At 44.6% G+C, this 17,628-nt stretch overlaps 1 long non-coding RNA gene across 3 annotated transcripts in view; it reads right to left on the bottom strand.

Annotated features, from left to right (window-relative positions):
* Positions 1–17,628, bottom strand: part of LOC138069449 (uncharacterized) — a 52,443-nt gene that overhangs the window by 15,401 nt on the left and 19,414 nt on the right. The window contains exon 3 of one of the 3 annotated variants that reach the window (XR_011144080.1): positions 12,754–12,871. The exons of the other annotated variants lie outside the window; for them this stretch is intronic. This is a non-coding gene — a long non-coding RNA (uncharacterized lncRNA). Of the gene's footprint in view, positions 1–12,753; positions 12,872–17,628 lie in introns of those variants that run through there. 3 annotated transcript variants of the gene reach the window in all.

Here is a 17,628-nt window from a genome sequence, read left to right as displayed (position 1 = left end):
TGAATATATCTATATACCCATGAAACCATTGCCACAATCAAAGAGTGAACACTTTCATCACCCTCAAATCTTCTCTGTACCATTTATTTATTTATTTGTAAAGATTTATTTGGCTGCACAGGATCTTCTATCTTCAGTGTGCCATCGTGATCATTAGCTGTGGCATGTGAACCCTTAGTTGCAGCTTGTGGGATCTAGTTCCCTGACCAGGGATAGAACCTGAGCCCGCAGAATTGGGAGCATGGTGTCTGAGCCACTCGTCTACCACAACATCCCCTGTACCCTTTGTACTCCATCCATGTGTCCTTTCTCACTGTTCTTATCATCGCCATGTGCCATTGATCTGCTTTCTATCACCTTAGACTAGTGTGCATTTTCTAAAATTTTATGTAAGTGGTGTCATACACTGTGTACTCTTTTGAGGGGGGTCTGGCTTTTATAATTATTGCAATTCACCTTTGCTGTGGCATTGATTGGTAGAAGTGGGGCAAACAGACACCTTTGCCTGAACTTCAGTGGGAATTTTCCCTTGAATCCTTCAGGTAATTCTTTCTCCCTCTCACACCCTCTCTCTTGACCTCCACTGGTACCTTCTTCACACACATGCACTTCTCATTCAGCTGAAGACTCAAGAGGGCCCCTGCCATATCCCTAGCACCCTCTCCCTCTCTGTGTAGCTTGTTTCCCTCTGAAGACTTTCTCTGAAAAATCTAGACCCCTTAGCCTCTCAGGTCTTCCAGCTCCTTCTACTGAACTGAGAGACCACCAGGCTATCATTGGGTAACCCCCTACCCCACTCGTGAAAATATCTAAAAACCCTCTCTCAGAGTAATCTGGGACAACTGTAGGGCTGGCCCATTTATTTCTTCTCAGGGACTACTGAACATCACTGAAAGATTTCCAATTTTTGTTAAATGTTAATTTATTTGATTGAGCCAGGTCTTAGTCGTCACACACAGGACCTAGTTCTCTGCCCAGGATTGAACCTGGACTTTCTGCATTGGGAGCATGGATTTGTAGCCACTGGACCATCAGAGAAATTCCAAAATGCTTTGTCTGCTTTTTCAGGTTTTTTTTTTTTTTTTTTTTCCTTCGGACAGAGGGTAAATCTGGTCCTTTATTATCCTATCTTGTTCAGAAGCGGAAGTCACCATTATTTACAATTTTGATGAATAAACTTTGAGTGAGGAGTGTTTTTTCTTCACACTTGCAAGAGTTCATGCAGGAAGTTAGGTTCCAAGGCAGCAAGTATTTTCCTTATCACCCAGGAATGTAAGTGAGTCTTTCCTTCTCTGTAGACAATCGACAGAGACGGCCAAGTTCTGGGCCTAAAGCAAAACTTCTCCTCCCCTCATTTTCACACGGAGAGTTTCCTGCAACACAACTCGACCGTGGGACTCCTCACGTCACCCCTGCCCCTTCCTCCCTCAGGACCAAACTAGACCCAGGGAAGCTCCAGTTCCTGGGCTGGGCACCCAACTCTCACTCTTATAAGTACTGGATTTAGGTTTTAAATCTTAAGGTTTGCCCCTCACCTTGCATAAATGTACTTTGCGGGACTTTCTTGGCAGTCCAGTAGTTAAGATACCACACTTCCACTGCAGTGGACGCAGGCTCGAAACCTGATTGGGGAACTAAGATTCCACATACTATACAGCGTGACCAAAAAGTAAAAAAAATATATAATTTTTTTTAAAGTGTACTTTGCAAACTCTCTGAGATCTGCCTCTCCATTCTTTCCTATTTCCTCCCTTGCTCCCAATCAATTTCTACATCTTTTGACATCTTTCCACCTATTTAGTTTTGACCGTCTTATAATTTTGACAAAGTTAGGGTTTATCTGGTGGCTCAGATGGTAAAGAATCTGCCTGCAATGCAGAAGACTGGGGTTCAATCCCTGGGTTGGGAAGATCGCCTGGAGAAGGGAATGGCAACCCACTCCAGTATTCTGGCCTGGAGAATCCCATGGACAGAAGAGCCTGGTGGGCTACAATACCTGGGGTTGCAAAAGAGTCAGACATCACTGAGTGACTAACACACAAAGAGCTGAATTTCTGTTTCATATTCTTTTAGGTGATTTCCAGGAGAAGAACAGGGAAGAGTAAACTTGAGGCCATCATCTTCAAAGTGGAAGGTAAGGATTCTTCAGTTGCTGTGGCTGTTTAGAATATAATTTTTGCATCCTCATTAAGCCTGGCACAGTCTCTGATCTCTCGCACTCTATAAGGTTTAAAGCATGACTACTAAATACAGCAATGCCCCCTAACCTGGGTCTACATATTGAGGCAGACTATGGCTTCCTTTCCACCTGGGATGCATGGAGATCTTTCCTCTATTGAGTCTGGGGCTTCTCACACATTGATAAAGCTGGTGAAAGTCCAAGTCCATGAGGCTGTCTGAAGTCTGTCTTCCAAGAGCCTGGGCTTGTGAGTTGGACAAACCTGAGCTTGAAGCTCAGCTACATTTACCACTTGTTGGACCTTGTCTTCACCAGCATTCTCCAGAGTAGAACCAATAGGATGGATCTAGTGAGACAAATAGATAAGGTATAGATTCTAGATGGTGGTGGTTTAGTTGCTAAGTTGTGTCCGACCCTTATAACCCCATGGACTGTAGCCCACCAGGCTCCTCTGTCCATGGGACTTCCCAGGCAAGAATACTGGAGTGGGTTGCCATGCCCTTCTCTAGGGGATCTTCCCAACCCAGGGATCAAACCCATGTCTCCTGCATTGCCGATGAAGTCTTTACCCCTGAGCTACCAAGGAAGACCATAGATACTAGATATAGATAGATATAGAGATACAGAGAGAGGATGGAGGTAGATGAGATATAGATGTTATTTATCTAGCTAACTATATCAATTTTCTGTCTGTGTTATTTATCATTAGGAAGGAGAGTTTAAGGAATTGGGTCTTGTAATTGTGGAGGCTGGCAAATCCAAAATCTTTGGGGCAGGCTGGAAATTCAGGCATGAACTGATGTTGCAGTCTTGACCTTGAAGGAAGCTGAAAAGCAGAATCCTTCCTGGAGGTGGTGGGAGGGAGGGAGGGAGATGGACCTCAGTCTTTCCTCTTAGGCCTTATCTAATTGGATGAAGTTCAACTAGTTTGAGCTTTACTCAACTGATTTAAATACTAATCACATCTTTTAAAGGTACCTTCAAGGCGACATCTAGATTGGTGTTTGACCAAACAACTGGGCAGCACAGCCAACTTGATATGTGACATTAACCAGCACAGACCTTGAGTAACTTATTCAATCACATTGAGTCTCAGTTCTCTCATCTGTGAAATGGGAATATTTTTATACATTTCTTGGAGGACCATTGTGAAAATAAGACTGAATATGTAAACCACCTAACATAGCATCTGGCAAATTGTGGACACTCAATAAATGAAATCTACTCTTGTTGTGCCTAGATGATACACCTAATATGGTCTCCCGGAATCTAGTTCACTCTTTCCTATGTCCTTCCACCTCCTTCTGTATCTCACAGCTAGAATTTAGGCTGAGATATGCTCAGGAAAGATTTGGAAGGAGGAAGCAAGCAAGATGTGCCGGCCACTGCTAGATGCCAGGTTCCAGTTACTGGTCACCAGTTTCATGGGTTTATACATGGCGGCAGCCCGAGCCGTGACTGCAGTTGCCTGACCTCTGGCCTGCAGCTGTGGAGGTGTGACTTCAAACTGTTAGTGACCCCCGACTCCTGTTCCTCCTACAAGCATCTCATTGATTAGATATAGATATATATTATTATTGATTTAGTCAGTTTTAGCTGCAATTGGTCTTCATTACTGTCAGGGCCTTTCTCTCTCTTTTCGTAGTTGTGGCGAGTGAGGACTACTCTCCAGCTGTGGTGGGCGGGCTCCTCTTGTTGTGGAGCACAGGATTAAGAGCACGTGGGCTTTGGTAGTTGTGGCTGGTGGGCTCAATATTTGCAGTTCTGGGCTCTAGATCACAAGCTCAACAGTTGTGGTACATGGACTTAGTTGCTCCGAGACATGTGGGATCTTCCTGGATCAGGGATCAAACCTGCACTGGCAGGGAGATGCTTTGCCACTGAGCCACCAGGGAAGCCCCCTAATTGCTTATATTAGGTTGAACTGTTTTGGGCTTGAAACACTTGGAGTGGTTTCTGTCTCTGCCCTGAGTCCTGGCTGCTGCAGAAGACTCCACCGAAGGTCACTTCACCATGTCCTCCTCTCTGCATCTGGGAGGCTCTGCAGGCTGGCACTCTACCCACCAGATCTGGGAAGGTTCTCTGGTGCGTCCTCAGCGGGCCCTGTCAGAGAGAGACAAGGCCCTGTAATCAGAGCTGTCACGATGACGTGGGAATCGGAGAAAGCATCCGCAACAGCCAGCCTAGCCCAGGGCATTTGATTGGCTGCACTGGTGCCCTCGCTTTGCATTGAGATTTCAGTGTAGACAGATAGTTCCACTAACTGGAATCTTCCATTAACAGGATGTTCTTCTTCTGGAGGTCGCTCAGTCCAGAGCTGGGCATCAGTCTTCAGCAGCCAGATTTTATTGCATTGTACTATTTATAGCTGTAAACACCCGGGCATATTTAAAGAAACATCTCCTTCAAAAATAAAAATAAGAGAACCCCACCCGTGTTTCCCAAATGAGGACACAGCCCACAGACCCTTCATTACGGGTAGTAAAAGTGGTCTCTTGACCTCCCCTACCCTCCTCCCCTAGTTTGGAGGGTGATATAAAGAGTGAATCATAGAACAACCCTTAGCGTGCTGGGTGAGAACCACAGACACACGGTGGGTTGCTGGGTGCTGACTTCATAATGAGCCCAAAATTGAGGGTTAAGAAAACAGGGAGAAACAGAGGACCAGGGAACATGAAGACAGACAGGTTGTGACTGCTGAAGGCAGGAAGGGTTTACAGAGGGGAGATGCTCAAGGTTTTTAATAAAAATAGCTTTTACCTTCATCAGGTGCCTACTGTGTACATTCCATTTATGATATTTAATCCTCACAAGCCTGTGAGGTAGGATTATTAGTCCCATTTTACTTATGAAGAAACTGAGGTTTAGAGGGATTAAGAGATGTCCACCAACACCTCGGTGGAAGCACGATTAGAGTCTGAGCCTAGAGCAAGGCTTATAAACACTGTGCTATGTCGTTGACCCTGAGGATGCTTGGAGGTATCATGCCAAAGAAGGGAATCGAACCCCATTAGGAAAATAACAGTTGAGAAAATTCTCAGTTAATTCAAACAAAATAGGCTGGATGCTTTGTTCTCATTGCAGGGCTTATCAGAGCCTTTAACATGCTATTGAAACTGATGGAGAGATAGACCATTGAGAGATGGCCAGGAAGGAAGAAGACAAAGTCTTGCTTTCACACATAGTTTATAGAGAGAGCAATGTAATTGCAATTACCTAAGGTGGAATCAAGATTGCTGGGAGAAATATCAATAACCTCAGAAATGCAGATGACACGACCCTTATGGTAAAAAGTGAAGAGGAACGAAAAGGCCTCTTGATGAAAGTGAAAGAGGAGAGTGAGTAAGTTGGCTTAAAGCTCAACATTCAGAAAATGAAGATCATGGCATCCGGTCCCATCACTTCATGGGAAATAGATGGGGAAACAGTGGAAACAGTGTCAGACTTTATCTTTTTGGGCTCCAAAATCACTGAAGATGGTGACTGCAGCCATGAAATTAAAAGACGCTTACTGCTTGGAAGGAAAGTTATGACCAACCTAGATAGCATATTCAAAAGCAGAGACATTACTTTGCCAACAAAGGTCCATCTAGTCAAGGCTATGGTTTTTCCAGTGGTCATGTATGGACGTGAGAGTTGGACTGTGAAGAAAGCTGAGCACCGAAGTATTGATGCTTTTGAACTGTGGTATTGGAGAAGACTCTTGAGAGTCTCTTGGACTGCAAGGAGATCCAACCAGTCCATTCTAAAGATCGGCCCTGGGTGTTCTTTGGAAGGAACGATGCTAAAGCTGAAACTCCAGTACTTTGGCCACCTCATGCAAGAGTTGACTCATTGGAAGAGACTCTGATGCTGGGAGGGATTGGGGGCAGGAGGAAAAGGGGACAACGGAGGATGAGATGGCTGGATGGCATCACCAACTCGATGGACGTGAGTTTGAGTGAAATCCAGGAGATGGTGATGGACAGGGAGGCCTGGTGTGCTGAGATTCATGGGGTCAAAAAGAGTCGGACGCAACTGAGCGACTGAACTGAACTGAAGAAAACATTCTACATCCAATCCCAGACAAAATACCAAGCAACAGAAATGGAGAAAATTTGTGTGTCCAGCAGTGGACAGATTTTCAGTGCAGGCAAAAATAAATATGTACACACAGTGAGCAGACCACACACTGGGGGGAGACTTGACTAAACGGTTATCATTAGGTGAGGTATGCCCCTGTGCTTGTAATTTGTGTTTATTTTTATTTTCTGTCCTCATGATAGAAACATCTGCTGTTTTTATACTGCTTCAAACAGAGCTGGCTACATAAGCAAAATGAGAATGCAGGGCTTCTTGTTCAAGAAGCAGGGAGAAAAATACCAGTTAATGTACAAAAATAGTGAGCTTTTTTCTTTTTTCTGTGGTTTCTCAGCTAATTGTGGTGGGGTTTATGTGCTTTTTCAAGTCCTTCTAGGTAAAGAAAAATGAAGGTTTTAAACTTGGAGCATAAATTTTTACTGTTCTTTATATTGTGCAACGCCAAGTTTAAAGGGCTTCTCTGAGCATAGGGCTCTGTGTGGCTGTCCAGATCGTGTGCCCATGAAGCTACCCTCATCTGGTGAACAAGAAGAAACACTTTTGTTTTACAATTTTAGAGCCGCTGATTTTATGCACCTCAGACAGTACTATTGGATTTCTGACATTTATGGCGTTTCTCCTGTGGGGAGTTATGGCACATTTTTGACCGACAGAATCCACCTTTGAAAGACGATAATGGCCACTTCATTAGAGAGAGAGGAGTCAGCAAGAAAAATGTTTCCCTTGCACTTTTCCAAGCTGTAAATGTCACTGCTCATTGCGAGGAAATGTTTCCAGGGCCAGGGCTGATAAGCCCATCAGGCAGCCTCAGGTGAAGGCATTTCATAAACATGTTTGAAACTTGCTGGATGGCCTCAGGACTGAAGGGACTACAGGAGAGGCTTGAGAAATGGTTTCCTTGGAGAAGAACAAACAGGGGTGGAGGCAGGGGAACTGGACATCCCCTGGGAGAGGCTGGTGTCTCTAGAGGCTGCCCTGGGCCGAGTTAAGGCTGCTTGTCCATCACTTCTTGGAGGCATGAGAGGCAGGCTTGTGTTTACTGATCCTGTGGGTTGCAGCCTCTCAAACCAGCTCCAATCTCTCATCAGCTGGGGGCACCACGCTGACTAACCTCCACACCTGAGCACCATGGAGGGTGCCGTGGGTCCTGGGTGGCAGGAGTTGTTTCTTCCGGCTTGGTGTTCTCTGCTGGCCATCCTTTCTGCTGCCTCCACCCAGACCTGTTTTTGATGTGAAGGTCCCAGCTGCCACTTGGGGCAGCGGGCTGTCTGCTTTCCCAAGATCTTTCATTTTTCCTGGCTACCTCTTGGGTGGGGATGGTCGTGCCAAAGCCCCTCTATCTGGTAAAGGATCTCCTGCCGTTTCTCTCTGTCTGCATCCCTCCATGGTTGATGACCCAAAGCCCTCTGATGACAGTATTCTTAAAAAAATAATAATAATAAAAATATCTTGGGTTTCACCCCCTTCCCCCAACCAAGGGCTTCCCTGGTGGTCTAGTAGTTAAGAATTGGCCTGCCAATGCAGGGAACATGGGTTTGATCCCTGGTCAGGAAAGATCCCACATGCCCAGGGCAACTAGACCTGTGTACCGCCAACTACAGAGCCCATGTGCCCTAGGGCCTGGCTCTGCAACAGGAAGAGCCACTGCAATGAGAAGCCCGGACACTGCAACTAGAGAGTAGCCCCCTGCCCCCATCACAACCAGAGAGGAAGCCCCCGTGAAGCAGTGAGGGCCCAGCACAGCCAAATAACTAATTTGTGAAAAGCTCCCTTGGAACCAGAGGGCCCCAGAAGGGCTCACATGGCTAAAAGCCCCATGGGAGCAGCCCAGTCTTTGGCTGTTCTTTTGTCTGAGCTTCCCTAAGGGCCTCTGCAGAAGCTTCCAGATGCTGTTCTGTATGTCTGCGGCACGTCGTTCACCCGGTGGTCTGCCATGGGCTTTCGTGTTATATTCTCAGTCAGCTGTTGAGCATGATCTGGAAAGGCTGTCCATCAGGCTATCAACGAGAGGGCTCCGCTCTCTCCTGGTCCTCAGGCATCACCTGGCCCACCACACCCACCTGGAGGACCTCACTGGTGGCTAGAGCAACCCCGCTTCCCCTGCCATGCTGGCTATGGTGCAAGTATGTTGATGTCTTATGCCTTAAACTGAATGAATGTTCCCATCCACTTTGCTTGTTCACAAAACGAGTACTTATGATTCTGATGACATCTTGTTAATGAAAAAAAATAATCAGTATTTAATCTAAGAGAGAGATGGAAAATTTTGCTCAAATCAACCTGAGGATTATAACCAGACAGTCTTTCAGAGAGTTCTGGGCACTGTTCTACCTGTTAGAGGTCAAGGCACAGGTCTATGAGTTTCTGAGACAGAGGGTCATACATCAAAATAACATATTGAGTTTACACTGTCAACGAGGTGAGTCATAGGCCATCATGACATCGTGACCCTTTACAGGACTGAGAAATAATGTTATTGCCTAAGGAGTTACCTTGCTGATGCCAGGAAAATATTGGTTGTTTTTTTTTTTTTTAGGCAAGCACACATTCCGGTTTCTTCTAAGAGGATTGAGTTAGCGTATAACACAGATGCACAATGCACACTAAAGGGGAGACATGATGGCTCCAACGGTAGAGTGGCTCCAAATTTATGTTAAATTTTTCTACTTTAAAAGTATTGGGTTGGCCAAAAAGTTCATTCAGGTTTTTCCAATGATCTTATGGAAAAGACTTTTTGGCCAACTTGATAATTTTACTTCATCGATCTTTTTTGTTGTTGTTTTCTAAGACTTTTTAAAAATTTTTTATTTATTTATTTTAATTGGAGGCTAATTACTTTACAATATTGTAGTGGTTTTTGCCATCCACTGACAAGAATCAGCCATGGGTGTACATGTGTTCCCCATCCTGAACCCCCTCCCATCTCCCTCCCCATCCCATCCCTCAGGGTCATCCCAGTGCACCAGCCCTGAGCACCGTCTCATGCATAGAACCTGGACTAGCAATCTGTTTCATATATGGAAATATATATGTTTCAATGCTATTCTCTCAAATCATCCCACCCTCACCTTCTCCCATAGAGTCCAAAAGTCTGTTCCTTATCTCTGTGTCTCTTTTGCTGTCTTGCATATAGGGTCATCATTACCATCTTTTAAAAGTCCATATATATACGTTAATATACTGTATTGGTGTTTTTCTTTATGACTTACTTCACTCTGTGTAATAGGCTCCAGTTTCATCCACCTCATTAGAACTGATTCAAACACATTCTTTTTAATAGCTGAGTAATATTCCATTGTGTATATGTACCACAGCTTTCTTATCCATTTGTCTGCCAATAGACATCTAGGTTGCTTCCATGTCCTGCCTATTGTAAACAGTGCTGCGATGAACACTGGGGTACACGTATCTCTTTCAATTCTGTTTTTTAAGGCTTTCTAAAAAATGCATTTTTTTAAACATCTTTATTGAATCTGTTACAATATTGCATGTTTTATGTTTTGGTTTTTTAGCCACGAGGCATGTGGGATCTTACATGCCCCTGATCAGGGATTGAACCTGCAGCCCCTGCATTGGAAGGTGAAGTCTTAACCACTGCACTGCCAGGGAAGTCCCACTATATCAACCTTTAGGAGGCTTCTGTGACTTTCCATATTTCTGGTGAATACATTTGAAAAGATGATGCAGTGGACACAGGTCACTCAGCAAGTGTGGGCATCCCTGAGCTTGGAGGCCAGGCCGGGCTGGTTTCAGTGTTTCCTTGCTTCTGGCTATCGTTCTGAGCTCTGACTTTCTGAAACCAGGCCCTGGTCGAGCACCACAGCGTTGGCTGTATGTCTATCTGCTGGTTTCCCAACGATTGAGGGTTTTATTAACTAGCAAATGTACACACACACAGGTTCATATACACACAGTGACGGTGAAAGTCACGCAGTCGTGTCAGACTCTTTGCAACCCTATGGACTGTACTCCATGGAATTCTCCAGGCCAGAATACTGGAGTGGGTAGCCTTTCCCTTCTCCAGGGGATCTTCCCAACCCAGGGACTGAATCCACAGCTTCCGCACTGCAGGCGGATTCTTTACCAGCTGAGCCATGAGAGAAGCCCTCATATACACACATAGAAACACAAAATATAGTTTAAAGAAAAATCTTTAGGATCTGAGCACAACTCTTTGAATATCCTTCATGGTAGTGACTCTTTATCTCTGAAAGTATATTTAATTTTTGGAAATGGACGAAGATCATTTGGAGTCTGTGATACGTATTGTGATTCATGATAAGAAATAAATACTTGGTCTCATCCCCAGTCCCTGACACAAGGCTCCGATTGTCCTTGTAAGATCCTCAGTGGTAAGAGCACTGGGAACATCTTTTGTTCTAACGAGGCCACTCTGGGTGGGCTCCTAAGTGGGGGCCAGTCACCAGAAAGACCAAGCCATGATTCGAAGCTTGGAAATTTCAGCGCCCCTCCCACTTCTCTAGAGAGGGAAGAGGGGCTAGAAATGGAGTTAATAATGATCACGCTTATGTGAGGAAACCGCCATAAAATCTTGATAGTATGGAGTTAGGAGAGCTTCCAGGCACATGAACTCATCTGCATGCTGGGAGGGTGAAACATCCCAAGTCCACGGAAGCAGAAGATTCCTGCACCCGGGACTCTCCCGGACTTTGCCCTACGTATCTCTTCCTCTGGTTGTTCACCTATATCCTTTATTATATACTTTACTGAATTGGTAAATGTGAGAAAATGTTTCCCTGAGCTCTGTGAGCTGCTCTAGAAAGTCAGTCTAGGGGTCACAGGAAAACCTCTGAAATGTAGCCAACCTGGATAGAATCTGTGGATAGCCTGGGGCCCTACTACTTATGAGTGGCATCAGAACTGTGGGGTAATCTCGTAGGACTAACCCCTTAACCTGTGAGATCTGAAGCAATTTCCAGGCAGATGGTATCAGAATTGAGTTATACTGATAGAACTCCCAGCTGATGTCAGAGACTTCCTTGGTGAACAGAAAAAAACACACATTTGGTGGCCAGAAGTGTCAGAAATGAGGTAGTCTGTGCAAAAGTAAAGGAGAAAAACACAGCAAGAGAAAGACTGAGATTTTTCCAACATAGAGCATGCTAGTTTAGTGGGCTGTGAATTTACGTGGTGGATAAACTGGTAAAATGGGCAATCATCGTGGGGGAGGAATGACAGAATGAAGGTACGCATATATAGGTGTATTAATATGTGCGACTGCCACCCTGAGCCCAGCATTCTGCCTGGTACTGCAGTCATGGTCCTTTGCTCATGTGTGTGCAAAGGTCGTGTGTCCTTTGGCCACACTACAGGTGGATACTATCATCACCATTTTCCAGGGGAGGAAACCAAGGTCAAAAGAGATTTAAAAAAATCCTCTATGACTTAGTGGTAAAATTGAAACTGGAATCTAATGAGAGCTTTTTGAAGTTAAAATTTGGAAGAAACAGAAAGAAGAACATCGTTACAAAGCAATGGGATGATTTTCTAACTTGGCTCCAAGAACTGGCTCTGCAGATTATTTTAAACCAACAAATCTGAAAATGTTATCAGAGACGGCAGCAGCATCATAATAAAACTAAAGTTCCCAAGGAAACCAGTGTGATGGGAACAAATGCCTCCCTATCCTGCCTCTACATTATTTTTGTTTGAAGTCAGAGAATTTCCTAGTCCCACCTCAGATACAGGTCTTTAGAACCCGGGATCTTGGCACTAGAACAAGCCCGGTAGACATTTATCAGCACCCTCATTCTAGGTAGGTGAAGTTCGGCTCCAGAAACAGGGAGTTACTTGCTCAAGCTCACTCTGTGAACTGACACCCATGTGCTTGACAGCTGGCAGAGCTATCTCCCCACTGCAGGCTGCTTCCTCCCAGCTGTGCCCACCCCCACTGATACACCTCCCTAATAACAAGAGTTAACTTAAAAACAAAAACACAACTGTGTCAGACACTAAAAAATGCATTATCTTATCAAGCCTTCAAGGAAACATTATGGGTGAGAAGTGTCATTCCCATTTCGCAGACAGTAAAACCAAGGTCCCGGGAAATCTAATGATAGGATCAGGAAATTGAGGCTCTAGGATTTGAACCCAGGTCTACCCATCTCCAGGTCCCATGCATTTAACCACACTGCCTCGTTTTGCCCCAGATTCTTCTCTATGTCTCTTCTTGTGTCCCTGAGGAACCCCGGGGGAAATAAGGCACATTCCACTTCAAGTCACTCTCCCTCCTGCCAGTCACTTCCCCTCGGCACGTTTGTTTTGCTGGAGGCTTGCTTTCTTCCCTGGGAACCGGAGGAACAATGAGCGGTGGCCACGCCCTCCGGGGCCCCGCCCCCATCCTGGACCGCTTCCTCAGCTTCCCCTTGCTCACGCTTGACCCCGGCGGAGGCTGCGTTGGAGGCCCCTCCAGCTCGCCTACCAAGTGCGTCAATCACTTGTTTACTTGCTTTTCCTGCCTGGCTCTGGGGGTTCCGCTGGCTATTTCTTCCCTCTGGAGGTTCTCCTGAGGTGAGCTTTGATCTTCAGATTGGAAGGGGCAACAGGAAGATGGTGAGAGATGCGAGGAGTCTTGTCAGCATCTGACTCATTCTGTGAAGAAGGAAAAAAAAAAAAAACCTCTCTTAAAGCAACTTGAGGATGCTGGTGAGAACTGTGGATCCCTGCCAGTGCCAGGATGGAGGTCTTCCTTTTCTCTGGGACAAAGCTGGAAAAGGGATTAAAATTTCCACAAGTCCGAAGCAAGTTCCCCCAAGCCTTTCTAAACTTAGACACCCATGTAATTGACTGAATAATAAACTAGTGCGCAGCCTTTCCACACACAGCCACGACTGCAGACCCCCTTTCCCACCACTGGGGGGAGATGTTTTTAGGTGTGTGTCTTCTCTTGGACAAGACTGCTTATAAAAACCACGAGCGGCTGGGTCTGATTTGAGAGGTGGAAACTCCTCTGGGATAGTGCCTGAAATCCAACCCATCAGACAGCTATTTTTTAAAAAAATGTATTTATTTGGCTGCATCGGATCTTAGTTGCAGTACATGAAATCTTCGTTGTGGCATGTGGAATCTCTCTAGCTGTGGTATGTGGTCTCCAGGGCTCTTGGGCTCAGTAGTTGTAGTGTGTAGGTTTAGCTGCCCTGTGGCATGTGGGGTCTTAGTTCCCAGACCAGGGATTGAACTCGAGTCCCCTGCATTGGAAGGTGGATTCTTAACCCCTCCACCAGCAGGAAAGTCCTTAGACAACTACTTATTTGGGCTTAGGAGAGCGTTCTGGTCCTCAAAATCCATATTAACATGAAAATGTACTACTGGGTAGGGACGTCTAGACATTAACATGTCAGTTAAGGTCCCAGCACAGAAGGGACACTCAGAACGTTTTATCTGAAGGTTACCAGTTAACTGAAGGTATATGATTTCATTACTTTGCAGGGCGCTTTGATTGTTATGTAAATATCTACTATTAAGTAAATTATATGTATAGGACTGTATTTTAAATATATGTAGAGTTGAAAATATAGTACATTTAACACCTGTGTACTCACCACAAAAACTGAGAAATCAAACATTAACTGGTATCTTACAAGTTCTGCAAATGCTCCTCTCTAAATAAAACCTCCAAACTTTTCTTCGGAAGTAATTGCCATGTTGACTTTGGTGCTAATCATTCTCTTGATTTTCATTATAGTTTTTACTAACTAGGTACACTTTCCTAAACAATGTTTGTTGAGTAGAAGCACACATCTAGCTCAGGATACAGGGCAGTGTTGTCTTTTTTTTTTTTTTAATTTAATTGTTTATTTTGACTCTATTGCTGCACACAGGCTTTTCTCTAGTTATGACATGCAGAGGCTACTCTCTTTGGCTGAGGCGCATGGGCTTCTCACTGTGGCGATTTCTCTTGTTGCAGAGTACAGGCTCTAGAGCACGTGGGCTTCAGTAGTTGTGCACATCAGCTTAGTTACCCCATGGCATGTGGAATCTCCTGGAACAGGGACCATACCTATGTCCCCTGCATTTGCAGATAGATAATTAACCATTGGACCACCAAGGAACTCTGCCCCTGTTTGATGAAGGTGTTCAGGAGAGAGAGAAACTAAACAGAGTCTCTGGGTCAGTCTGGTTTCAGTTTCTTCAAGAGGTTACAAGAGTCCCTTCTGGGGAAGTAGGTGGACAAGATCATGAGTGGATCTTGGGAAACCAGAGCTGGACATCTTCAGCCATCTTCTAGGGCTGCTGTGGGGGGTCAAGTATTCAGTATCCAGAAGAAATATAGTCCCAAGCGTGGGCTGCTCTGGGTTTTCTGCTTCCCTAGTGCTCCTTAAGTAGATCAAAGTAGAGCACTTCTTTGGGGGTGAAATGAGCATCCCTGGCTGATCCAGAAAATGGGCTATGCTGCAGGAAAAGCATCAACCTCATTAGAAATGACTAAGGTAAGTCAAGAACAAATCATCTCAGCTACACTCACCCAGGAATTCTCTCAAGTTAAAAACAAAAGGGTCAATAGCAGTAGGGATCTTGGTGATGACGTGTGCATGCTACGTTGCTTCGGTCATGTCTAATTCTTTGCGACTCTGTCAAGTGTAACCCACCAGGCTCCTCTGTCCATGGGATTCTCCAGGCAAGAATACTGGAGTGGGTTGCCATCTCCTCCTCCAGGAGATCTTCCCAGCCCAGGGATTAAACCCAAGCCTCTTATGTCTCCTGCACTGGCAGGCAGGTTCTTTACCACTAGCACCTCCTGGGAAGCCCCCTTGCTGACAATAACTCTCTACCTATCTACCCTTTGAGGCATTCTGTTCTAATCTGGACTGGTTGTCTTGGATGCCTTATACACAACTGGCAATCCGAGATCACTGTTTACCATCCTTTTGGGTATTTCTTAATCCTTGTTAAAAGTGCTGGAGCTCATGTTTCCTGTATTTAATGCCTTTCTCTTTCTTAGCTTACTTTTTTTTTTTGGTGGTGCATGCACTCTAGTAATTCCCTAAGAAAGTATGCATCAGGAGAGAAATTTGTTGAGACTATACAGGTCTGGAAATGTTTTTATTCTATATAACTTGAGTTATAGTTGAGCTAGTTATAGAATTTTAGATGGGGATAACTGTTCCTATTTTGAGGGCATTTCTCCATTGTCTTCTTCCTTCACATATTACTGTTGAGAAATCTAAAGCCATTCTGACTCTAGATCTTTGGTAATAAGGGGAATTATGGAAAAAAAAGGTTTATCCATTTTCCCCCCATTTACCTCATTTTGAGTAAACAATGACTGTGCTGTGCCTGCTAAGTCACTTCAGTCATGTCTGACTCTTTGAGACCCCATGGACTGCAGCCTGTCAGGCTCCTCTGTCCATGGGAATTCACCAGCAAGAATACTGGAGTGGATTGCCATGCCCTCCTCCATGGGATCTTCCTGACCCAGGTATTGAACCTGTATCTCTTATGTCTCCTGCATGGGTTGGTGAGTTCTTTAGCACCTGGGAAGCCCTCTGAGGATTAAATTACCTGACCTGATGTCAGACAGCTATTAAGTGGCTGAGTTAGGATTCATACCCCAGTCCTGTGATTCCAAAATCTTTTATTCTTTTAAATGATGTTTTTCAGAGTAAGGAAATACATGTTGTCATAGATACATTAGAAAACATAAAATTCCAAGTAAATTAAACAAAAATAAAGTCACCAAGACTATTGGGACTCACCATGATTATAATATATAATAATAATTTATCATTTATTTGTGTCTCTTAATTTGAACTGTTTGGGTTGGTAAACCTATTCTCTTTACACTATATAGCATCAGCCAAGGGCAGCAGGAATGGCCAAGAGTCAGGGCCTGGAAGGAGAGAGAAGAGTTCTAAGAAGGTCCCTAGGTTGAGAGTTGCTTCAGATTGATATGGTTCAGTACCCTGGAGAGCTCCATAGCAGTACCATCTATGGGAGACTCTGCAGAACGATGGCTAGGAGCTCTCTATAGTTTTGAATTCCTTTCCAACGATGGGATGTTAAAAGAGACCAAACAGACCTGGAATGGAGGAGGAAGCTGGTCTCTTTGTCTGATTCATTCTCACATCTCTCTAGTTTAATGAGTTTTGTGAGAGTAGGTCATTATTTTCATTACTATGCATTTTCTCAGGCTGTCTCCCCAGCTGGGGATGCCTGGCTCATTTCTACTTATCCTTTAATGTTCCATTCAATCACTAATTTATCCAAAAAGTTTTCTGAGCTCCCTCTGCCTTCCCCTCAGAAAATGTCCCCCCTTTCTTCCTCTGCATCTCTCTTGGTCATTACATACGCTACAATAGATTATAATTGTCTGTCCTCCTAGCTTGACTATGAGTTCCCTGAGGACAGGGACTGTATCTGTTATTGTTGGTCTTAGTAAAAACTCAATAAATAGTATTAAATATTTAATAAATGAGTGAATTGTCTGTTGGCAGTTGGGAGCTATTGAAGGTGGTTCTCAATGACTTTGCGCCTCCCCCCTCGCCCCCCTCCCCCACACCCAAAAGACATTTGGCAATGTTTGGAAATTTTTGTTGTTGCACCTCAGGGTGGGTGGTGCTAGTGATACAGTAGGTGGAGACCACAGATGCTTCCCAACATCATAGCAAACACAGGACATTCTCCACAACAAAGATTAATCTGGCCCCAAATGTTATTCATGTGGAGGTTGGGAAACCCTTTTTAGAATAATGAAATGGACTTAATCTAACTCTTCTTTAATCAGTTTATGAGTCTTCAGAGAGCAGTGAGTCCAACTAGGTCATTTTACAGATGAAACACTGAGTTAGTTGGTTGTAGGGTAGGGCAAGAACTTGTACCATGGCACCGTTTCCACATGGTTAATGTTACTTTTCCACCTGGCTAATGTTACTTTTTAACCATCCAGGACTCTGACTGGTGAAGGGACAGCATGTTTTGTTTTTTCATAAGTGTGTATATATATATATATATGTATGTATATGGAAAACATATATATATATATATATATATATATATGTATATATATGAGAGAGATAGAGAGGCTTCCCAGGTGACACACTGGTAAAGAATCTGCCTGCCAGTGCAGGAGATAAAGAGACACAGGTTTGATCCCTGGGCCAGCAAGCTCTCCCAGAGTAGGAAATGGCAACCCACTCCCATATTCTTGCCTGGAAAATTCCATGGACAGAGGAGTCTGGGGGGCTATAGTCCATGGGGTCACAAAGAGTCAGACATGACTGAGCGTGCGCGTGTGTGCGCACACACACACGCGCGCACACACGCGTTTGTTTTATCTTTGGCTGCGCTAGGTCTTCGTTGCTGTGTGGGCTTGTCCCTAGCTGTGGCAAGCGGAGGCTGCTCTCTAGCTG

Source organism: Capricornis sumatraensis, chromosome 22 (genome assembly GCF_032405125.1).
Source record: "Capricornis sumatraensis isolate serow.1 chromosome 22, serow.2, whole genome shotgun sequence".
NCBI lineage: Eukaryota > Metazoa > Chordata > Mammalia > Artiodactyla > Bovidae > Capricornis > Capricornis sumatraensis.
Note: the sequence above shows the minus strand (reverse complement) of the source record. Positions and strands in the feature narration are given on the sequence as shown.